We start from the raw sequence: 24,710 nt of genomic DNA on the forward strand, positions 1-24,710 counted from the left end.
ATGGGCAAGCATATACATGTTGGAAGAGTACTACATGAATTTGCTACAAGAAACATGTTTGCGACATGAAACATGTTTGTTATAGGAAGATATAATTCACCGAATGACCAAGTAAATCAAATGAAAATTGGATGGGAAATTTTTATTTATTGACTAGGATGTATTAGGTCTCCATGCCAAGTGGAATCACTAAAAAATACCCCTATTAACACATGTTCAAATATAGTAGAAAATTACTAGTCTAAAATCTAGAAATTCAAGAACTAGTGAGCTAGTTAATCTATCAAATTCCTTAACTAATAAAGTGAGAATGAAATGGGGTAATTTTTGTTATGAACTAGGATGTTTTTTTTATCTAATTCAATTGGAATCAACTTGATTAAAGCTCGTTATAATGTTCTAAAAAATAGCAGAAATTTACTACTATTTTCCACAAGAGACTTTTGGAAATTTAGATTTGGGAATAAGCACACTAATCCAAGTAGCTCAATGATTACTATGACCTTACAAAGATTTTCAAATGATAAAATAATTCTGTTGATCCTGCAAAAAAACTTAATTCAACCATTTAACCCAATCCTACATCAATAAATCCTCAATACTAAATGCAGAAATAGGAAAAAACAAGAAGAAGAGATGCATGTGAATAAGAAGTGAAAGGAAGAAAAGTAAATGATACAAAAGGGCTCTGAGTCTCCTGAGATGGCCAAGCCCAAGGAAAATTAGATTCCTATGAATTAGACCAAGATTTATAAGTTGAACATGACACCAATATTCGTTATTTCCATCAATGCAATTACATCCTCGAAAGAAATGAAAGTGGAGCTACAAAAATGCGAGTTCTCTCCACAAGAAGACTAAGAAAAATCTACCCATAGAGGAAAATTTGATTTGGTACTTATAAAAAATGATTAGGAAGCATTCCCCATGAAAGGAGGAAGCTCTCCCCACAAAAATCCTTCAAATAGTGGATCTGGTTTGCAACACTAGTAGGAATCTACATTAAGTGACAAGGAACACATTCCTAGATTTTCTCAATCATTGGAGCTCCAGAATTTGTGCAATAATTTTAGAATATATTGTTGATTTATTATCCAATATTGATCCTCCTGTAGTAGGGAGAAAGTCCCTAAATTATCTCTCCTCAAAATCTCCATAATCTTCCCAATATTCTCACAATATTCTACAAAAATAAATAATATTAGGCACAAATATGTAATTATCCATAAACCTTCTTAATGAGCATATTAAAGCTAAAATGAATTATTAAGTGTAGAAGGAGAGGTTTAATATAGCCTTCATGTGCCCATGAAAGGTTATATGGGCCTTAATTTATGTCTAATTTGGAGGCCCATCATACCCCCCTGCTGAAATTGTTGCTCATCCTTTGAGAAACATATTCATCATGCTCAACTTGTTGCTATTCATGTATGCTGACATGTTTTATGCTTTGTTTTCTTGTCTATTTGATGCTCTTTCTATTACTCTTCTTGCTACTGTATTTTTCTATCTCAGTTTCCCAGGGAAGCCTTAATGTAGGTTGAGGCTGCTTCTTTCTCTCAGGTGGTTCTTCAATTGTAATAAGCTGCACACAACCTCAAACTTGTAGAAATAAAATTTTGCATGACAAGAGGTGGTGGGTCCACCTTTTATTTCTTTTTCTTTTTTTCTTTCTTGTTTTTTTCATTTTTTCCATTATTTTTTCTCTTTTTTTCAACTTTTCTCTATTTTCTATTGCAGGCAAAATAAACTCAAAGTTATTTGAGTTAACTGAGTTGGCCCCCTCACCTACCCCTTCAGACTAAATGATTAAATCCGACTTTCTCAAGTCCTTTTCACTTTTGTCTTGTCCTCTCCCCCATGTGTAGGTGTCTTGGTGGAAAAGTGAAGTTAATTGCTAGATAAGGTCGAGGTTGATCTGATACTAATCTTGGCTATAAAAAACTTTTCCTTCATATGCTTGCAATGTTTTTCAAGCTAAAATAAGTTCATAAGAAAGGTTTAAAGGATTTCGTACTTGAGCCTTACCCTTGATGTGTTTTTGCAAGTGATATTGAGGCTGCTGATATGAATGTTGAACTTTCCTTTGGTGGTCCTAAAGCTGTTGCTAATGATCTTGACTTTGCATGTCATAATCTGCTAGAGGTCCTCTTGCTGATAGCCTTGAATTTGGAACTCTCCTAGGTTTTTGTTGTTGTTGTTGTTGTCACTGCTTCACATCCTTGGCTAAAATGTTGTTGTTGAGCTTCATAACATGATGATTTCAGAGGTGTTGACTTCCTTTGTTTGTTAATGCATAGGTCTTCATAACATGATGCTTTTTCTGACTGGTGTAATTTTTTTTGTGTGCATGCCTCTTTCTTGTGTTTGATATGTTGTTGTTGGAGTTGATGGATGTTAGCCCACATTATAAACGTCTATCTTCCAGTTATCGTGAGAAAATTGTCTTAAGTCCAATTTGACCTTCTTGGTGTGTTGGGCTTGGCCATGGGTGATGTTCACCTTCAACACACTTTTCACAAATTTCATACACCCTTCCAACACTTCATCTCACCATTATTTTCCTCCAAAACCCCTCAGCCAACTTCCTGTAGCAGTTCAAGACATCTTGTTGCAGTACAAGGAATCCTGTAGCAAACCTATAGAAGACTTGTTTTGTCTATATCTCCCAAATGGTATACTGGATTGACCTGAAATTTTCTGAGCATGTCACCATCATCCTTATGTACCTCCAAATAAAAAACATCTTGGCCATTGGATGCACAAATATCGGGAAAAATTAAAAATGGTTGTAGATGATGGGGGTCAATTTCTTAAAAAATGTGCACTAGAATTTGCTGAAATTTCTTAGGCATGTTACTATCATCCATATTCATCTCCCCATGAAACAACTTGGAAAATGGATGCACGAATATCAATAAAATTAAAAAATGGTTGTAGCTGATGGAGGTCAACTTCTCGAAAAGTGTGCATCATAATTTTTTGAAATTGCTTTGGCATGTTACTATCATCCATATGCATCTCCCCCTGAAACAAATTGGCAAATGGATGCACGATTTTCAAGATATGCCAAAAATAATTTTCTTCTCTATGTATTTTTACTTCCTGTAGCAAAATAGAGACTTCCTGTAGCATTTTATAACAAGAAGGAAAATGAGTGGTAAAAGCTTGGGAATGATGAGTGGATGGTGGAAATAGATGAGGGTGATGGATTGGCATGGCCTTGGTCCTTCTGTAGCATCTGAGCAAAGGAGGAGAAATTCCAAGTTTGACTTCCTTTGACTAGGCTTTTGATCAACTTTTCTTTTGGTGGCTAATTTGTTTTTGTTGCTTGTAGAGGTTGGAGAGCATCTGCATTCATGAGAGGCAGATACATGGAGCAAATATTTTTTATTATTTTTTACCTTTTTTCTTCTAGGCCTACTAGCCGCCTCAATTAGGTTTTCAACTAATAGGTATGCCTAGGCGCCTCAAAGGAGGTTTTCACCTAGGATCTTTTCTTTTTCTCTTTTTTTCGCAACCCATTGAATGCCTCATTGAGGTTTTCAATCAATGAACCAATCTTAGGCACCTTAAAGGAGGTTTTCACCTGAGCTTTTTTTCCTCTTATTTTCCATTTTTTTAATTTTATCTATCCTACTGTACTTGAAAAACAAAATCTCTTTCAAGTATTGTTGTTGGGAAAAGTATCCAATACGGAATGACCCTATCCCACTCTAAGGGTGATAGTACCTCAGCAACAATCAAAGAAAAGCTATTTGAGATTACTTCTTTATGAGATGTAAGAGAGGGGAGAAAGAGATCCACTAACCGTTGTCTTCCGCTAATGATTGATCCAATCTTCTCTCTTTGCTGCTTGCTCCCAGCTCCTTGCTCTTTCAGTGGCCCAGCTACACCAAGATCCTGCAAAATAACAAGAGAGGGAAACTACAAGAAGCATACATTCATAATTGATTCAAGGATTAGAATAAATCAAATATACAAGTACCAATACGCCATTGAGACACATGCATATAGAAGAACTTCAAATGCTTTATTAATGGAAGAAGTAAAGTTCAGGAAGTGATACAACCATAAAGGCCCAATCCATCATCACCTCCCAGCAGAAAGAAATCTCCTCTTCACCTCCTTCAAGAAAATCACCCAATAGTTCTATACTCAAACCAACAGCACTTCCTTACATTCACAAGATTCCAGCCTCCCATAGACCTCATGAGAGAGCTCTATATATAGGAGTTTTGGAGAAAGGATGAGTCAGCTTGAGGTTGGCATGAAGCTGACTAGTGTCCTCTCCCACTTCAGTTATTCTTCAGTTCTTGAGTCCACTTGGAGGTTCTTGCTTCCACTTGGAGATCTAGACCCTCTTACTCATCACTAGGCGAATTCCCTGATCCAAGTGTCATTTTGGAAGCTTCCTGGGCATTGACACTTTGAGGAATGACTGTGCCACTTGGCCAAACTCGCCCAGCGCAAGTAGCCTTCTTTGCAGTTGACATTCAACGCAGGTACAAAGTGGAGTAGTTGACATTCAGCGCAGATGCTCAGTGGAGCAGTTGACATGATCCAGAATTAGCTTGTTTTTGAGTGTTTTCAGGTGGAGAACTGATATTCAGTGCTGTGGTTTGCTGACCTTGTTCCTCTAGGGGTAGGAACAACATGTTTAGGGACTTTGGATCCCTTAGATTATTGACATTTCATGCTTCATGCTGTAAGGCACAAAAATGTCTATAACAAGTATAAGAATACTTCCAATGGAGCCATGTGCACATAAAGATGATATATAAATTGATGTGTAGGCTTGAAATATATTCTTTGACATGTACTTGAATTTCAAAGACGAAATTCTTTGATTTAGATGAGATCAAGAACTGTTGAATAAGAGTGTGTGGCCACAAATTAATGATTGTCTAGAACCATATTTAAATAAAGTTTTGATGCCCCTGGTCCACTTGTTGATTTGGATCATCTTGGATGTCTTCTTCTTCCATGAAGTTCAGATCTGCTTCTTACCAAATTATTTGATTTAGATGAGATCAAGAACTGTTGAAGAAGAGTGTGTGGCTGGAAAGTAATGATGTCTAGAACCATATTTAAATAAAGTTTTGATGCCCCTGGTCCACTTGCTGATTTGGATCATCTTGGATGTCTTCTTCTTCCGTGAAGTTCAGATCTGCTTCTTTTTTCTGATTATTCTCTTGAACACATGGGGGATATGATGGTAAACATGATGGAACTTTCTCAATCTCTGATTTTGATGTCTGCTCTTCATCAAGTGCAGCCCATGGTTCTTTGGTTTTCTCATTTGAATTTTCTTTTTCTTTTAATGTTGTCCTTCAATGACATCAAGAGAGTCTCTTTTTTGCAATGCTCTTCTTGAGCTAAGATGAATACCATTGAGATAAAGAGAAGATGTTTGGAAGTGTTGTGCCTCAACATTGTAAGTGGGTTGAGCTACTTCCTTGTGTGGGTTTGGAAATGGTGGTACAGGTAGTTGAGTGGGAATGGATCTTTGAGATGTGTTAGGGTCCTATAATAATAGGATTCATAATTTTGAATTGTCTATGGTTGGTTTGGTAATATTGTACATAATTTTTCTTTTTGCAAAATGTTTTCCATATTAAAAATTAAAAAATGTCAAGAGGGTATGTCCTAAAAGAAATATCAAAGGACGAAAAGAATAAGAAAAGGTCAAAAATGTCAAAAAATATGAACCCCAAACAAAAACAGATCATGAAAGTGTGCAAGTCTAAGTGCCACTGCTTTTTACTTTATTGCACAAAATAATGGTTGTGTGCAGCTTGTCATAAATGCCACAACCCATGACAGTCAAACTGTTTAATCTTGACTAGTTCATGTTTTAAATTTCACGTTTATAGATAAAGAATAAAGATCTAGCCAAACTGTTTAATCTTGGCAGATCAGTAGGCAGGTAGAGAAATAAAATGTGCTCATAAGCTTAACCTGAGCCATTGGAAGATATAAGGTTACAATTAGACAATTTACTTTTCAAAAGAAAAAGAAAAGAAAGGGTCTGCTAGCTTAAATTCACCCAATAAAATGAAGAAAAAATGTTAGGGTAAGTAAAGGGTAAGTAGAAGAAAGGTTGCAGAAGTACAAAGTTGATTGGAGCATAAGCACATTTATCATGCTTGATCCTATGTTTCAGTGTGCAGGAGCAGTTATGAAAGTGAAAGGATGTTCACAAGCTCATTTAATTAACTTCCCCTCATTTCATTTCACCCCCCACTACATACTTACTAATTTCCCCATTATCCCATCATTGCTTGTTAAAATACCCTTTTTCCCTTCATTTTGGCCCTTACCCCTTGGTTTCACACATTTCCCTAGCAAATTACCCTCCAAACTCATTCCCCTACCCAAAAACCCCTTTTCCCTAGTGTGAAACCCATTCCCCTTTGAAAAAATCATTTTCCCCTTATTAATTTCCCTATTTCACACAAAAAACCCAGAAAAACCCATAAAACCCCCTTGTCCTAAGTTTAAATTCTCCCCCCCCCCCGCATTACTTTATTAACTCCACCATTCATACATTTCCTAACAAAACCCTTTTAAACCATAAAACCCCATATATCCTAAGTTTTGTTTCCCCCTGCTTTGTTTTAGTTAACTCCACAATTCACCATTTTCCTGATAGAAAAACCTTTTAACCCACGCCATTGGTGCTGTTAACAAACCCCGCTGCATTTAACCCCGGTCCCACTGTATTAAACACGCGCATTATACTTTTAACCCGCACCACTTATTCATTAAATAATTACAAGTTAAGTGTAATTATCCCTCGGGCCCTGCTAATCTCCGCCTGATTGCCCTCCGTGCAGCTTCATTGCGCGATAGCTGTTAGATATTTTAGCCCCAGATCTAACGGCGCACATCTATATCACGCACTCCTGACGTCTGACCTTTACCAGCTCGAGAGCACGAGAGATTTGTGGTTTTGCTTGGGCCCCTTTTGGTTACGTGGCAGCTCCACGCTAACTCGCATGCTCTCATGAAAATACCGCCTGATGGCCAAAAGTGATGCCATGGCCTCCGAAACTGCCTCCCCAAGTAGGCTGAAACCATCCACTATTCACCTTATGAAATTCCACGGCAATTCTAGCTGTTACCAATTAAAACCCCAAAGACCCTCGTTTTCACTCTTTTCGGCTCATTTTTCACTAAAACCTGCCTAACCCTTCCTGCGCCACCCTGAGCCTCTGCAGCCGAATTTCACCATGGATTACCTCCCGAACAAGTTCCGGACTCCGTCCACAGCTCTTCCCAATTTAAATACAGCCTTCGGTCACCTCCTCTCAGACCTGGATTTTATTAACGAATTGTTTTATTTTGCAAGTGATTAGCAGAACAGGATCTTCGATAGACAATTTTGATACTAGTTCCAAAACCTGTTTACTCCAATATTCACAAGGAAAATGTATTCAAAGGGCTTAATTTAGAAGGAAAAGACAATTATCATAAAGTAGGAAGAAATCGTATACACAGAGGCAGTAATGGTTAAAACACAGATGAAATCATTTTCACCAGCACAACAAAACATTCCTACAAACTACTCTCCAAGCGACATTTTGTATCCTACATAGTACAAATCATTTTTACTAAAAACATAGAAGCATGAAAGAGTGAGTAAGATTTACAGTGAAAAGTAAAAGTAAAAGTAGGTGATAGAGCATTCATAGTAAAAGACTAAACACAGGAGACAGATAAAGAAATATAGTTGAAAGACAAACAGATGAAAGTGTATCAGATGAAAGGTCATAAGTAAATATGACATCCAGTGTGAAGACCAAACAACCAACCAACTTAGAAGGAAAAATATCATAGACTAAAAGACAACAGAACCTAAATAATAGGGACAACAACCAATAGTTCAATAGCTGTCTCTATCTTCTTCCTTGAAGATATTTCCTTTTCCTAGATTAGTTCTCAATGAAGTTTGAGATATTTTGTAAATTATTTTTGTATAAATACTTCATAATTCAAAGTATTGAAGGTGGATTGATATACATTTGTAGAGTTATTTTTATCTTAAACCTAAGGGTGATTGTACCAATTTTCAAGTCAACAGACTGGAGCAAGTAATAAAAAGATTGCACTAGAGGATTCATGAGATGAGCTATTGCAGTGAAGTATCTTCTTTGTCTGATTTTGTTACCTTCTTATGTGTTTCATAAACTTAATTGTTATCTAAATTTGAATGAATTAACTGGAAATTTAACTTAGAATTTGTTTAAGTACACTTTGTTTTTCACAGTTAGTCATTTATATGTTTTCCTCTGATATCCGGATTTGAGAACCCTTAATTGCTCTCCCATCCCGATTGACCTCTTTCACTTCTCTTCATGATCCGGCCTAGGGAACCCTTAATTGCTCCCTAGATCCGATTGGAAACCATTTCACCTTCAAGCCTTTGAGATCTGTAGTAACTCATCTATCTTGCCTTGTAGACACTGTTTTTAGAACTTAATCCAGTCTCGTTTGTCTGACATTTGACCCCATAGCCCAATGGTAAAAGACAACCCTTTTCATCTAAGTAATTGATCCGACCACCCAAATCCAAATTGGAACCCAAGTGCAACCATAACTAGCCTAAAATAGTTAACTAAAGCAAAGTTAAATCATAAAGAGAGAGCCCTCTCTGAGATTAGGAAGGCTAGGTCATGATCTCCAAAAGTGGTTTGTGGTTACCTCTATCATTTCTTTTTCTGACAACTGAGAAGAAATTTTGGATTGATAACATCATTGGCGACCATACTGGGGACTTTGATACTCAGTCTAATAAAACTTTAAGGAAACCTTAAATTTCATCTTGAGCCCCTTAAGGTCATTTTTCGAAGTTGTTTTTGAAAAATTTCATAAAAAGCAGTTAAAAAGTTAGAATTATGGCTCCCAAGAAGACTCACTATACTAGGGCAAATCCAGATCCAAACCCTGCTACTATAGTTGATGACCCAAACAGAATTTTAGGAAAATAAAAAAAGAGGGGAACTCAAGCAAGTAGTAGCCAGTTAATCAAAGAAAACTCACTCCTTGAGGAGTTGTCAACTTTAGAGGAAATTCCTTTTGATTTGTCATTTGACCTCTCATTATTTAGAACTAAATCTGAGAATGCCATCCATGAAACTGTGTTAGACCCTGAGTTTATTCAAATCGTTGAATAAAAAAGGGTGATTATCCATCCAGATTTAGATAAATTTGTCTTGGAGACTTTTGACAAATTAGAATCTTTTACCTCTACATTGATAAGCCATATATATGATGTTTACCTTCAACAATCTATTGAATTAGCTGCCCTTACTACTGTTGCCTCTAAAATTTCTACACAATCTTCAATCACTATAAATACACCTTCATTTACCACAACCTCACCTATAGTAACCACCAAAGTCCATTCCCCTAAACCAGTTATTCATCAACCATCCTCACCATCATCTAGTTCATCTCCATCAATTTCAAGCCCTTCCTCAAGTACCAGCTCTTTACCCCTAGTCAAACCAGAATCCAAGCCATGGCAGACCAATATGCACCTCTGGTTTTACCAGCACAACTTCATGCCATGCCCCCAGATTATCAAAGAAAAGTCTTTTTGTCAATGCACTGCCCAACAGCATGTGAACAAGATGACTGACTTTTTTGAGTTGCATGAGGTAGATGAATCAGATGTCCAAATGAGGTTGTTTGCCCAAACATTAACTGGGGATGTTAAGAAATGGTTCAAAGCTTTACCTGCTGCCCATATTGCAAACTTAGTTGCTTTTCATAGATTATTCCTTGATAGATGGGAGAGAAAGAAAAACCCCCTGCAAATACTTCTGAATATGATAACATTAGAAGAGCTCCTAATGAACCAGTTAAGGATTATTGTATTATGTTCAATAACATCTACAATGCAATCCCTGCTAATCTTAAGCCTCCACCTAACCTAGAATTAATCAATTTCCCTGATGGTTTCGACACTGACATGTCATACCAGTTAATGGAAATAAACACTCAAACATTAGAACAAATGAAAAGTAATGCTCTTAGTGTAGAGGCCAACCTATTAGCTAAGAAAGCTAGAATGAGAAATGAAAAGAGAGTTATAATTAAATAGGAAACTTCCACTTCTGATGGAAAAATAGATAATTTAGCCAAGAGTGTAGAGAGAATAATGGATAGATTAGAAAACATGGAAATAAAAACTCAGTGGGAGAATCAACAACCACCCCCAATAAGAAACCCCAACTTTAGGAAGAATCCTAACACTGGAAAGAATGCTATACCAGATCAACAGATTAGGCCTCCCTTCCAGGAGAACTATACCGATGGTTCACAAAACCATGAAGTAGATGATGAAACCCAGATAAAATTATTAGGAATCAATAACGAAGATGATGTTTTTCTTACTCAAGAAGCACATGAGTTGTACATGCTACAACAATTGCAATTAGAATCTAATGAGTCCTTTGACTTTAAACAGGGTTATGAGTTAGCTATATATGAGGTTCACAAACAGTATGGCTTAAGAAGTAAAAAGAAAAATGAAGCTCCCACTAAAAGATCAATCCAGACCCAAACTAAAAATATAACAGAAGCTCCTATCACTAAAATTTTACAAATCCTTCCTAGGGAAACACCAGAGACTTCTACCCAAAAAATTGTAGATACAACCTCCACTAAAACTCAAACTGAAACAATCACTCAAAACATTCGAAATAGGAGTAATCAAAGAAAAACCGTTGAAACATAGACTGAATTGCCTAGTACTGAGAAACAAGATAAAAACACACAGACTGCACTTGTTAAGGAAGATCTCATCCAAACAAACAAATCTCAACTCCCTTTCAACTTCAAAACTGAAATAGCAAAATTAAAGATATCAGTTCCTTTGACCGAACTAGTAAAGAATGAATCCCATAGATCACAGATAACTGACACTTTAAATATAGGAGAGGGAGAATATGTTGTCAATTTGAATGATGATCAACCTGAATTATTGTTTGTCCCTGAGGCTAATGGTATTCATCAGAAAGGGGGAGTCCCTCCTTTCTACATTATCTTGAAAGACTCAGGTGCATCCCATAATTTGATGCCAAAAGCAATCATGGAGAGACTAAACCTAGACATTAACAGACCATATAAGGACTTTTCTTCCTTTGACTCTAGCCAAGTTAAATGCCTTGGTTTGATCAAGGATTTATGTGTAACTCTAGTCTAGTTCCCAACAAAGAGTATTTTGATGGACATAGTAGTTGCAGACATCCCACCCAAATATGGAATGTTGCTATCTCGCTCATGGGGAGCAAAATTGCAAGGATCCTTGCAGTTAGATATGTCTTATGCCACCATATCTATTTTTGGCCAACAAAGGAAATTATATAGAGAGACCTTGATGAAATACATGGTGAGTAGTGTAGAAAAACCACAAAATTTCCCAATATACTCCATGCATTTTGATATGGACTCTTTCATCTTGTACAATTCAGACCATGACAAAAAGGAAATCACAGCTGAAGAACTGAAATACAAAACTGCTGACAGTGAAAACATTTTTCATGAGTCCCTATGGCATCTAGATTTTGATGGATCTGTGAATAGATTAGGGGCTAGTGCAGGAGTGTGGATCCAAAATATGGAGAAAAATCATTCCGAGGGACATGCATTCAGATTAAACTACAAGTTTACAAATAACATGGCAAAGTATGAAGTTGTGATCTTAGGGTTACAAATGGTTAGAAAAATTGGAGCCAAAAGAGTTTCTATACTTGGAGACTCATAATTGATTATTAAACAAATTAATGGTGAATACTCTGTAAACAATCCTAGACTTAGTCAATATAGGGAGATTGTCCTAGATTTGATTAAAGACCTCCTGGAAACAAACTTTGCTACCATTCCTAGAAAACAAAATATGCAAGCCCACAGTCTTGCCACTTTTTCTAGTACCTGCAAGTTTCCCTTTCAACCCAACCATCAGTACACTATAGAAGTGAGACATAGGCCTATCATACCAAACAATTTGAAGTATTGACAGAATTTCTCACAGGATTCCCAAATTTATGAATTCATGAATGTTGAAGGTGAGTTTTAGAATTGTAAATTAGATACATACTATATAGTAGATAATAACATAGATAGTGACATAGATGTAAATATTTTAGATATAGGTAAACCCACTAATTTGACTAGATTAGAAGTAGAAAACTTAGAAAATGTAGAGATAGAAGAAATAATGAATGATGATCCTGAAATTCTCAATATTAAAAATAATTTTTTGCCTAAGGGATTAGTCCCCTTAGAAGATTTGTTTGATTCCAACGATATAGCTAGGAAACTGAAAATGGAACCTTTGAGAGCAGATATAGAAGAATGTAACATAGGAACTGAAGAAAAACCAAAACTCATTAAAATATCAAAAACCTTACCTCCAGAGGAAAAGGTAAAATACATAAATCTGTTTAAAGAGTTCCAAGATGTATTTGCATGGAGTTATGAAGACTTGAAGTCTTATGACACCAGCATAATTCAACACAAAATACCTCTCAAAGAAGATCATAAACCTTTTAAACAGAAACTTAGGAGAATTAATCCAATTCTTATGCCATCTATTGATAAAAAATTGAAAAGAATGTATGATGCCCAAATCATAGCCCCCACTAGATACTCAGTTTGGGTTTCAAACTTAGTGATTATTAGGAAAAAGACTAGAGAAATCAAATTATGTGTTGATTTTAGAAATTTAAACAAGGTCTCATTAAAAGACAACTATCCTTTACCAAAAATGGACCATATCCTTCAGAGGGTAGTAGGCTCATCCAGAATCTCCTTAATTGATGGATTTTCTCGATATAACCAGATCTTAGTTCAAGAAGGGGACCAAGTCAAAATTGCATTTACTACTCCTTGGGGTACCTTCAAGTATTTGAAGATGCCTTTTGGATTAATGAACACAAGAGCAACATTTCAAAGAGCTATGGATATAGATTTTGCCAAGGAGATCCATGATTTCTTAGTGGTATACCAAGATGACATTACAGTCTTTTCTAAATCTGACAATGAACACCTAGATCACCTAAGAAGAGTTTTCACTAAATGCAGGAAATTTGGGATTTCTTTAAATCCCAAAAAGGCACTCTTTGGTCTAGAAGAAGGAAAGTTGTTGGGACATATCATATCTAAAGATGGAATTAGAATAGATCCTGCTAGAATAGAGGCCATTTTAACCATCACCCATCCTAGAAACATCAGAGAATTGCAATCATTTTTAGGCAAAATTAATTTTCTTAGGAGATTCATTTCAAATTTAGCAGAATTAATTAGAGAACTAAATAACATGTTAAGAAAGGATTCAACACTTAAATGGACAGTGGAGGCCAAACAGTCCTTTGAAGCCATCAAGGAAGCCCTAACCAAGACTCTAGTCCTTATAAGTCCTGATTTTCATAAAGATTTTATAATTTTTTTATTTTTCTTCAGAACACACCATTGCAGCAATCTTGCTACAAAAGAATGACCAAGGATATGAACAACCAATTGCATTTTCTAGTAAATACTTAAGATATGCCACACTCAAATACAACATTATGGAAAAACAAGCATTAGCTTTGGTGAAGGCTATCAAAGATTTCAGAGTCTATATTTTGTATTCTCACATTATTGCTTATGTTCAAAATTCAATAGTTAAGGACATTTTGACACAAAATGGGCCTGAAGGGAAAAGAGGCAAATGGATTACCACTATATTGGAATATGACATAAAAATAAAGCCTACTAAACTTATCAAAGGCCAAGGTTTAGCCAAACTCATGGCTGAATTGAACTGTCAGGCCCTAGATATTAAATTCATTGGTGCCCTTGATGATCAGGAAGAGACGACGACTCCACAAATGAGTGAACCTTTTACAGATTCACCTTGGTATGCAAATATCATATTTGTATTACTAAACTTACAAGCTCCTCTTGGTTTAACAAGAACTAAAACTAAATTTTTGAAAATGAAGTCATTAAAGTATTGTATCATAGATAATTATTTGTTTTGGAAAGACATTAGTGGTATTCTTTTGAATTGTTTACTTAAAGATGAAGCTGATAAAATTATGCAAGAATTTCACGCACAGGATTGTGGAGGACACTTGTATTGGAAGACTACCGCTGACAAAATTCTGAGGGTTGGTTTTAACTGGCCCACCCTATTTGCAGATGTTAAGAAACATGTCACCTCCTATCATAAGTGCCAGATATTTAAGGGAAAGAGAAAACTTTTTCCCTTTCCTCTTAAACCAATATCCATTGAAATGCCATTTCAACAATGGGGGTTAGACTTCATTTGAGAAATAAACCCAGCCTACTCAGCCCAACATAAGTGGATTTTGACAGCCACTAATTATTTTACCAAATGGATAGAAGCCATCCCTTCTAGACAAGCCACAGGCACTGTCATTGTGTCATTCCTAGAAAATAATATCCTGTCAAGATTTGGATGCCCCCAAAAGGTCATCATTGATAATGCAACTGCCTTTAAATCCAAGAAAATGGTAGATTTTTGTAACAAATACTACATCACCCTTGGCCACTCCACTGCCTATTACCCTCAAGGTAATGGACTTGCATAATCCTCTAACAAAAGCCTGGTCAATATCATTAAGAAATTACTAAAAGATAACAAAAAGACATGGAACAAAAAGTTGGTCAATGCCTTACGGGCAAACAGACTAACTACCAAGAAGTCCATTGGCACATCTCCCTATTAGTTAGTATATGGGATGGATGTTGTTTTTCCATCTTCTTTGGGAGTGCCAGTGATGAAGATCATCCAGGATTTTTAGGTAGAAACAAATGATATCCATAGAAGGATAAATCAGACCATACACTTGCAGCAGACCAAAGAAGAAGTATATGTAAAATCACAAGTAATCAAGGACAAAATCAAAAAGATATTTGATAAAAAGACCAAAGCTGATGATTTTTACATAGGTGATAAATTTCTTAAGTGGGATTTAAGAAGAGAAGACAAAGGCAATGGAAAATTTGACTTCTTATGGCAAGGGCCTTATGTCATTTATGGTTACAGAGGTAACAATGCTTTATTCTTGAGAGAGATAGATGGATCAAATCTACCAGGAGGACCTGTCAATAGTAGATTGCTAAAGCATTACTTTTCCTTTGATTAACAATAGTTCATTTTACTTTGATCGTTGTACATAACATTGCAGAATGTATATTGGATTGGATGGTGATCTATTGAAGTTGAAGCCTGGAAAGAAGGCCCTAAGCTTTGAAGGTTTCACCATTATAAGTATGAATAAGGAAGAAATCGCATAAGAACAATTTACAGGGTAACTGCAGTTACAATTCAAAGGCTACTGATCTTAAAGTTCTTGACATTTCACCAGGAAATTCCATCTCCATGTGGAGCCACTGTTAGGGTTCTATAATAATAGGATTCATAATTTTGAATTGTCTATGGTTAGTCTAGTAATATTGTACATACTTTTTCTTTCTGCAAAATGTTTTCCATATTAAAAATTAAAAAATGTAAAGAGGGTATGTCCTAAAAGAAATATCAAAGGACGAAAAGAATAAGAAAAGGTCAAAAAAGTCAAAAAATATGAACCCCAAACAAAAATAGATCATGAAAGTGTCCAAGTCTAAGTGCCACTACTTTTTACTTTATTGTACAAAATAATGGTTGTGTGTAGCTTGTCATAAATGCCATAACCCATGATAGTCAAACAGTTTAATCTTGACTAATTCATATTTTAAATTTCATGTTTATAGATAAAGAATAAAGATCTAACCAAACTGTTTAATCTTGGCAAATCAGTAGTTAGGTAGAGAAATAAAATGTGCTCATAACCTTAATATGAGCCATGGGAAGATATAAGATTACAATTAGATAGTTTACTTTTCAAAAAAAAAGGAAAGAAAGGGTCTAATAGCTTAAATGCACCCAATAAAATGAAGAAAGAATGTTAGGGTAAGTAAAGGGTAAGTAGAAGAAAGGTTGCAGAAGCACAAATTTGATTGGAGCATAAGCACATTTATCATGCTTGATCCTATGTTTCAGTGTGTAGTAGCAGTTATGAAAGTGAAAGGATGTTCACAAGCTCATTTAATTAACTTCCCCTCATTTCATTTCACCCCCCACTACATACTTACTAATTTCCCCATCATCCCATCATTGCTTGTTAAAATACCCTTTTTCTCTTCATTTTGGTCCTTACCCCTTGGTTTCTTACATTTCCCTAGCAAATTACCCTCCAAATTCATTCTCCTACCCAAAAACCCCTTTTCCCTAGTGTGAAACCCATTCCCCTTTGAAAAAATCATTTTCCCCTTATTAATCTCCCTATTTCACACAAAACAAACCCATAAAACTCCCTTGTCCTAAGTTTAAATCCCCCCCCCCCCCCGCATTACTTTATTAACTCCACCATTCATACATTTCTCGATAAAACCATTTTAAATCATAAAACCCCATATATCCTAAGTTTTGTTTCCCCCTGCTTTTTTTAGTTAACTCCACAATTCACCATTTTCCCGATATAAAAACCTTTTAACCCACCCCCTTGGTGTGGTTAACAAACCCCGCCACATTTAACCCCAGTCCCACTATATTAAACCCGCGCATTATACTTTTAACATGCACCACTTATTCATTAAATAATTACAAGTTAAGTGTTATTATCCCCCGGGCCTCGCTAATCTCCGCCTGATTGCCCTCCGTGCAGCTTCACCACGCGATAGTCGTTAGATCTTTCACCCTGATATCTGACGCCGCGCATCCATATCGCGCGCTCCCGACGTCTGACCTTTACCAACCCGAGAGCACACGAGATTCGTGGTTTTGCTCGACCCCCTTTTGGTTACGTGGCAACTCCATGCTAACTTGCGTGCTCTCATGAAAATACTGCCCGATGGCTAAAAGCGGTGTGATGGCCTCCAAAACTGCCTCCCCACGTAGGCCAACACCATCCACTATTCACAATATAAAATTCCACACCAATTCTAGCCATTACCTGTTAAAACCCTGAAGACCCTCGTTTTCACTCTTTTCGCTCGTTTTTCACTAACCTGCCTAACCCTTCCTGCGCCACCCTGAGCCTCTGTAGTTGAATTTCACCATGGATTACCTACTGAACACGCTTCGGACTTTGTCCACAATTCTTCCCAATTCAAATACAGTCTTCGATCACCTCCTCTCAGACCTGGATTTTATTAACGAATTGTTTTATTCTGCAGGTGATTAGCAGAACAGGATCTTGGATAAACAGTTTTGATACTAGTTCCAAAACCTGTTTACTCCAAGATTCGCAAGGAAAATGTATTCAAAGGGCTTAATTCAGAAGGAAAAGACAATTATCATAAAGCATGAAGAAATCATTTACATAGAGGCAGTAATGGTTAAAACACAGATGAAATCATTTTCACAAACACAATAAAACATTCTTACAGACTACTCTCCAAGCAACATTTTGTATTCTACATAGTAAAAATCATTTTTACTAAAAACACAGAAGCATGAAAGAGTGAGTAAGATTTACAGTGAAAAGTAAAAGTAAAAGCAGGTGACAGAGCATTCATAGTAAAAGACTAAACAGAGGAGAAAGATAAAGAAATACAGTTGAAAGACAAACAGATGAAAGTGTATCAGATGAAAGGTCATAAATAAATATGACATCCAACATGAAGACCAAACAACCAACTAGCTTAACGGGAAAAATATCATAGACTAAAAGACAACATAACCTAAATAACGGGGACAACAAACAACAGTTCAATAACTGTCTCTATCTTCTTGCATGAAGATATTTCCTTTTCCTAGATTAGTTCTCAATGCAGTTTGAGATATTTTGTAAATTCTTTTTGTATAAATACTTCATAATTCGAGGTATTGAAGGTGGATTGACATACATTTGTAGAGTTATTTTGATCTTAAACCTAAGGGTGATTGTACCAATTTTCAAGTCAAAAAACTGGAGAAAGTAATAAAAAGATTGCACTAGAGGATTCATGAGATGAGTTATTGCAATGAAGTATCTTCTTTGCCTGATTTTGTTACCTTCTTATGTGTTTCATAAACTTATTTGTTATCTAAATTTGAATGAATTAACTAGAAATTTAACTCAAAATTTGTTTAAGTACACTTTGCTTTGCACAGTTAGTCATTTATATGTTTTCCTCTGATATCTGAATTTGAGAACCCTTAATTGCTCTCCCATCCCAGTTGACCTCTTTCACTTCTCTTCATGATCCGGCCTAGGGAACCCTTAATTCCTCCCTGGATCTGATTGGAAACCATTTCACCTTCAATCCTTTGAGATCTGTAGTCACTCATCTATCTTGCCTTGTAGACACTATTTTTAGAACTTAATCCAGCCCTGTTTGTCTAACATTTGAACCCATAGCCCAATGGTAAAAGACAACCCTTTGCATCTAAGTAAGTGATCCCACCACCCAAATCCAAATCAAAACCCAAGTGCAACCATAACTAGCCTAAAATTAATTAACTAAAACAAATTTAAATCATAAAGAGAGAACCCTCTGAGATTAGGAAGGCTAGGTCCTGATCTCCAAAAGTGGTTTGTGGTTACCTCTATCATTTCTTTTTCTGACAGCTTAGAAGAAATTTTGGAGTGATAATAAGATGGATGTGGTTGGGGTTGTGTGTGTGGTGGAGGTGAATGGTAGGGATAGAATGGATTTGGGTATGAAGGATATTGAGGAAGATATTCAGGATATTGTGGATGACTCCCATAAGTTCCTTGCCAACCTTGTTACCAAGATCGGTTTTGGGTTGAGATGGCCAAGGTTGTCAGGGAAAGGGTGTGTTCCAATTACTTTGAGATGGATGTGCATAAGATTGAAATTTTTGAATTAGGATCTTGCATCTTATCAAGTTGAATAAGCTGCCATGGTGCTTGTGGAGCTACATGACATAGTTTCATTGGCAAATGACTTTTCCCTTTTTCCTCTTGGTAAACTTCCTTCAACCTTGGTAATGAGGGGCAATATTTAACATCATGTGATTCTGCATGGACAACACAAATATCAACATCTTCTTTTTTCTCAGTTTGTATTCTTAACATTTCTACTTGTTTACTTATATTGCTAAGAATTTATGTTTTAAAGTTATCAAGTAAATTTCCAAGTTTAGCTTGACTTACCAATCTTGATGATGATTGGCTTACTCTTTCCCTTCCTCTTGATATGTGTTTGCATGTTTCACAATTTATTCAAATGATAATTGGTATACATCAATTATACTCATGAGATCAAGGAGATCAATCCATTCATCCCTAAATTATCTATGTAAGAGGGTTTTTAGTGTGTCAGATCCTAAATGATGTAGTTTTTTCTTGTTAACATTATACATGAACCTCTCTATTAGATCCTCAAGACTCTCATATTCTTTTTGATTCATTCTAAAGATTTCTTCTTTAAGATCGTGATCTTTATATTTTTCTAGAAATACCTTTTTCATATCATTCCATGATCTTATTGAATGAGTCCCTAAACTCATGAACCATTTAAGATCTCTATCCTTCAATGTTGTTGAAAACAATCTCAATTTTTGAGTGTTTAAAAAGTAACCATAAGATCTACAAATTCTTTCAAATTCAAAGAAAATTTTTTCTGGATCCTCTGACCTTAGACCATGAAAGTTTGGAAGAAAACATGGAGGGATGTTCTTCATGTGCACACTAACATTAGTATCTTGAATGGGAAATCCAAGAGGAACTTCTTCATTATCATCATCTCCATCAATTTATTCTACCTTCTGTTGGGTCCCCATAATACTAGTGATTACCCCATTACTATTGTAGTTATACCCCTTATTAATATTGTTGTGCCCCTATTGCCCCCATATTGTTATTACTGTGCCCCATAGAATCCCTCTATTGTTATTTTTGTGGCTTTATATTATTATTGTTAGGTCGGCTGGATTATATTGTGACTCCTTAGACTCCTATATATAGAAAGGAGGTTTTGTCATTTGAATCATCCAAGAATTGTTCATTTATGTAATGTAAAGGAGGTTGCCCCCTCGAAGAGGCTGAATTCTAAGGCGTTGATCTATCTTTTCTATTTTTTCTTGAGCTGGTTTCATAACATTTGGTATCAAAGCTTTGGATTCTAGTGTTTCGCTGCTCCAAACAGGTCATCGTGGAATTTTCACTATAACTTTTTTTCTGCAACGTTTCAAAAGTTGCAAAAAAACCCATTTGAGAAGAAATCGCGCTGAACCTCAGGTCCGAATTTCAGAGGTTTTCGCGCTATATTTGCGGAGATATGATCTGAGGAAGTTGGTCTTTTTGTAGACTCCTGAATTACATTCCAAACAGGTGACCTGGGGAAAATCGTCATAACTTTCTTTCTGAGCATCAGATTGAAATTTCGCAAGAAGGTACAGAAAGAGGACAGAATGCAGTTTTCTTGTATATATTTTTTAGAGTCAAAGGTCGAAACAGTGACACGTGGCACTTCATACAAGTTCGCTCTACTGAACAAGTCTACAATCACGTCACTACGGGAGATTGTGCATAACTCTTTCTTGGAGAATCCAATTTGGATCAGAATAGTGGCATTGGAAAGAGGACAAAGAAGGCTACTACAAGTCACAATTTCAGAACTGGATGATTCAAAATTACAGAGATACATCAGATTCAATATCAGGCTTCTACAAAGTGAAAAAAGGTGTGTAGTTTATTTTAAATTTTTGCGTAAGCTTGGTTGAAGGAATTCAAGGGGCATAGTAAAGCATTATTATCGGTAATTGATGCCCCGAGGAAAGAAAATGCAAACACCTAGTAAGCAACCTAAAATCTCTAGCACGACTTCTGAAGAAGAGGAAGAAATGCAACATGATATAGCAAAATTATGAGACCAAGTGCAACAAGTGTCACTTGCACAAAAAGGAACAGAATCTAAGATGTATGGTTTAAAGAAAGATGTAGAAGCTAAGGTGGATGGTTTAAAGAAAGGCGTAGAAGCTAAGATGGATGATTTGAAGATAGATTTGAAGACAGACATGGAAGAATTGAAGAAGTTGCTACAAGAAAGGGTCACTAATGGTGAAAGGGTAGTAAAGGAAACTCATGATGAGAACAAAAGAAATGTTAATCATGATTCCATCGACTCTAATGTTGGATCGAAGACCCACCATATTACAAAAATCGATATGAGGAAGTTTGATGGCAAGGATCCCGCAACATGGATATTACAGATGGAGCAATTCTTCGATCTCAATAATGTGAAAAACACACAAAAGGTACGTATGGCAACTTTATATTTGGAACCAAATCAGTTTGTATGGTATCAATGGCTTTGCTCTCGTAAACAATTTATCACTTGGGCAATTTTTACGGAAGAATTGATAGCACATTATGAGGATACGAAAAGCAACACTTTTTTTAGCTAATTGATAAGTCTCAAACAAAAGGGTTCAATAATGGAGCACATTGAGGAGTTCCAAAAATTGAACATAAGGGTAAAAGATATTCCAGAGGATCATAGGATTGATGTGTTCATAGAGTCTTTAAAGGATAATATCCAACATGATGTTCGCCTTTAGGAACCTGATTCATTAGAGAAGGCATTCAGGTTAGCAAGAAAAATGGAAAGCAAAATTATGGCAACCAGGAAGCATACCACTCACAACTATAAAGATGGAAGTGTTGTTGCCCCTAGTCTTCCACAACCTATAAGGTTGACACCACAAAAATTGGAAGAAAAAAGAGCAAAAGGGCTTTGTTACAGTTGTGATAGAAAATACACTAAAGGTCATAAGTGTGCTGAGAAGAAATTATTCTACATAGATTGTGAAGAGGAAGAAGAAAAGGAGCAAGAAAGGTCAAAAGAAGAGGATATACTCCAGGAACAAAGCCTAGATGAAGAACAAATAAATCCGACCATATCTTGTAATGCATTGGCGGGAATTACCACTCCTCAAACCATCAAGATAGAAGGACAAATCAAGAAGAAAAGGGTAATAGTGTTGATTGATTCAGGAAGAACCCACAATTTTATTCATTGTAAGGTAGCAAAAGAATTGAATTGCTTCCTATATCCAGCACCAGAGTGTCAAGTGATGATTGCAAATGGAGGAACAATAAATTGCTCTGGAAAGTGCCATAATATCAAGCTATCCATGGGAGAATATGTATTGACTAGCCCAATGCTTTCCATTCCAATGGGAGGTGTTGATGTTGTACTAGGAGTCCAATGGCTACAATCCTTGGGTACAATAGCTTTTAATTTTCAAGAACTTTTCATCAAATTTTCTATGGAAGGAAAGGAAGTTGAATTAAGGGGCATTGCAGGGAAACCAAGAAAGATAATCAGCTCTAATGGTATGACAAAGCTTCTAAAAAAGGAGCAAAGAGGTGTAATTGCACAATTATGTTTGCTAGATGTTTCCACATCGGAATCATCTATTTCTCCAGATCTCCAAAAAGTCCTGGACAATCATTCCAAGGTATTTGAGACTCCCAAAGGTCTCCCACCTATGCGTGATCATGATCATGCTATTCATCTGATTCCAAGAAGTGTTCCTCCAAACATCAGGCTATACAGATATCCCTATGTCCAAAAGAGTGAAATTGAACGTATGGTTGCAGAAATGCTAGAGGCTGGTATAATTCAACCAAGTCAAAGTTCTCTCTGCTCCAGTAGTATTGGTGCACAAGAAGGATGGATCATGGCGCATGTGTCTGGATTATAGGGAGCTCAACAAGCTCACTATTAAAGATAAGTTCCCCATTCCTGTCATTGATGAATTACTGGATGAATTGCATGGATCAATTTACTTCACCAAATTGGATATTCGTTCAGGATATCATCAAATCAGAATGAAGATTGAAGACATTCCGAAAACATCATTTAGAACACATGAGGATCATTATGAATTTTTGGTCATGCCTTTTGGCCTTACCAATGCACCTTCAACATTTCAAGGTTTGATGAATTCAATTTTCAAACCATTCCTTAGAAAATTTGTGTTAGTATTTTTTGATGATATACTAATCTACAGCAAGTCTTGGAAGGATCATGTTGAACATGTTGACAGGGTGCTACAACTATTGGAGGAGAAACAATTTTATGCAAAAAGATCCAAATGTTTCTTTGGAGTCCAGGAGGTGGAATATTTGGGTCATATTGTATCTCATGAAGGAGTTAAGGTAGACCCTAGAAAAATTAAAGCCATTAAGGAATGGAAAATCCCCACATCCATAAAGCATCTGCGAGGATTTCTTGGGTTGACAGGGTATTATTGCAAGTTTGTTAAGAATTATGGGAGAATAGCAGCACCTCTAACAACATTATTGAAGAAAGATGCATTTTCATGGACTTCGGAAGTAACAAAGGCCTTTGAACATCTTAAAGAGGCAATGTGCCAAGCACCGGTCTTAGCTACAGCGGACTTCAAAAAAACCTTTATTGTGGAATGTGATGCTTCAGGAAATGGAATTGGTGTTGTTCTAATGCAAGATGAAAGACCCATTGCTTTTGAAAGTCGTCCAATCAAGGGAAAGTTTTTAAGCAAAGCTATTTATGAGAAGGAAATGTTGGCAATACTCCATGCACTTAAGAAATGGCGACCCTACCTAATGGGAAGACACTTCAAGTTAAAAATGGATCATGATAGCCTTAAATACTTTTTAGAACAAAGATTATCCTCTGAAGAGCAACAAAAGTGGGTCACAAAGATGTTGGGTTATGACTTTGAAATCATCTACAAAAAAGGGAAGCAAAATGTGGTGGTAGATGCACTCTCAAGAAAGGATTAGGATGTGGAAGCATTGTTGTGCGCCATTTCTATTATCCAACTAGATTGGATAAATGAAGCAAGGGAGGAGTGGAAGAATGACGAAGAAGTGTGGGCACTTATTCGAAAGTTACAACAAGATTCCAGTATGTCTGATACATTTAGCTGGAAAAATGATTCATTATGGTACAAAGATCGCTTATACCTCTGTAAGAATTCCCAGCTAAAACAAAAGATTCTTATGGAATTGCACACTTCTCCCTTAGGAGGGAACTCAGGATTTTTAAAAACTTACCACAGGGTTAAGAAGGAATTTTTTTGGGATGGCCTTAAATCAGATATTCAAAAGTTTGTGGCGGAATGTTTGGTTTGCCAACAAAATAAAGTTGAAACAATTAAAACACCAGGTCTATTACAACCTTTATCCATTCCAAGCCAACTTTGGGAGGAGGTTTCAATCTATTTTATCACAGGTTTACCCAAGTCTAAGGGAAAGAGTGTCATCATGGTGGTAGTTGACAGACTTATCAAGTATGCACACTTTTGTGCATTATCACATCCATTTAAATCCAGTACAATTTCTACTGCATTTATGGAAACAATTCAAAAGCTACATGGAAACCCAAAGATTATTGTAAGTGACAGAGATCCCATTTTCATTGGAAATTTTTGGACATAATTATTTTCTTGTCTTGGTACTCAGTTAGCTCATAGCTCATCTTATCATCCTCAATCTGATGGGCAAACTGAGATAGTAAACAAATGTTTGTAAGGATATCTTTGTTGCTTTGTATCTGATAAACATACACAATGGGTCAAATGGTTGCCTCTGGCTGAATGGTGGTATAACACTTCCTTCCATACAGCAACAAAAATGACCCCATTTATGGCACTTTATGGGTATCAACCACCATCCATCACATCATATTTAAGAGAAAATTCTAAG

This window comes from Pinus tabuliformis, chromosome X (assembly GCF_031772625.1).
Source record: "Pinus tabuliformis cultivar Carrire ecotype Pingquan chromosome X, CPIR1, whole genome shotgun sequence".
Lineage (NCBI taxonomy): Eukaryota > Viridiplantae > Streptophyta > Pinopsida > Pinales > Pinaceae > Pinus > Pinus tabuliformis.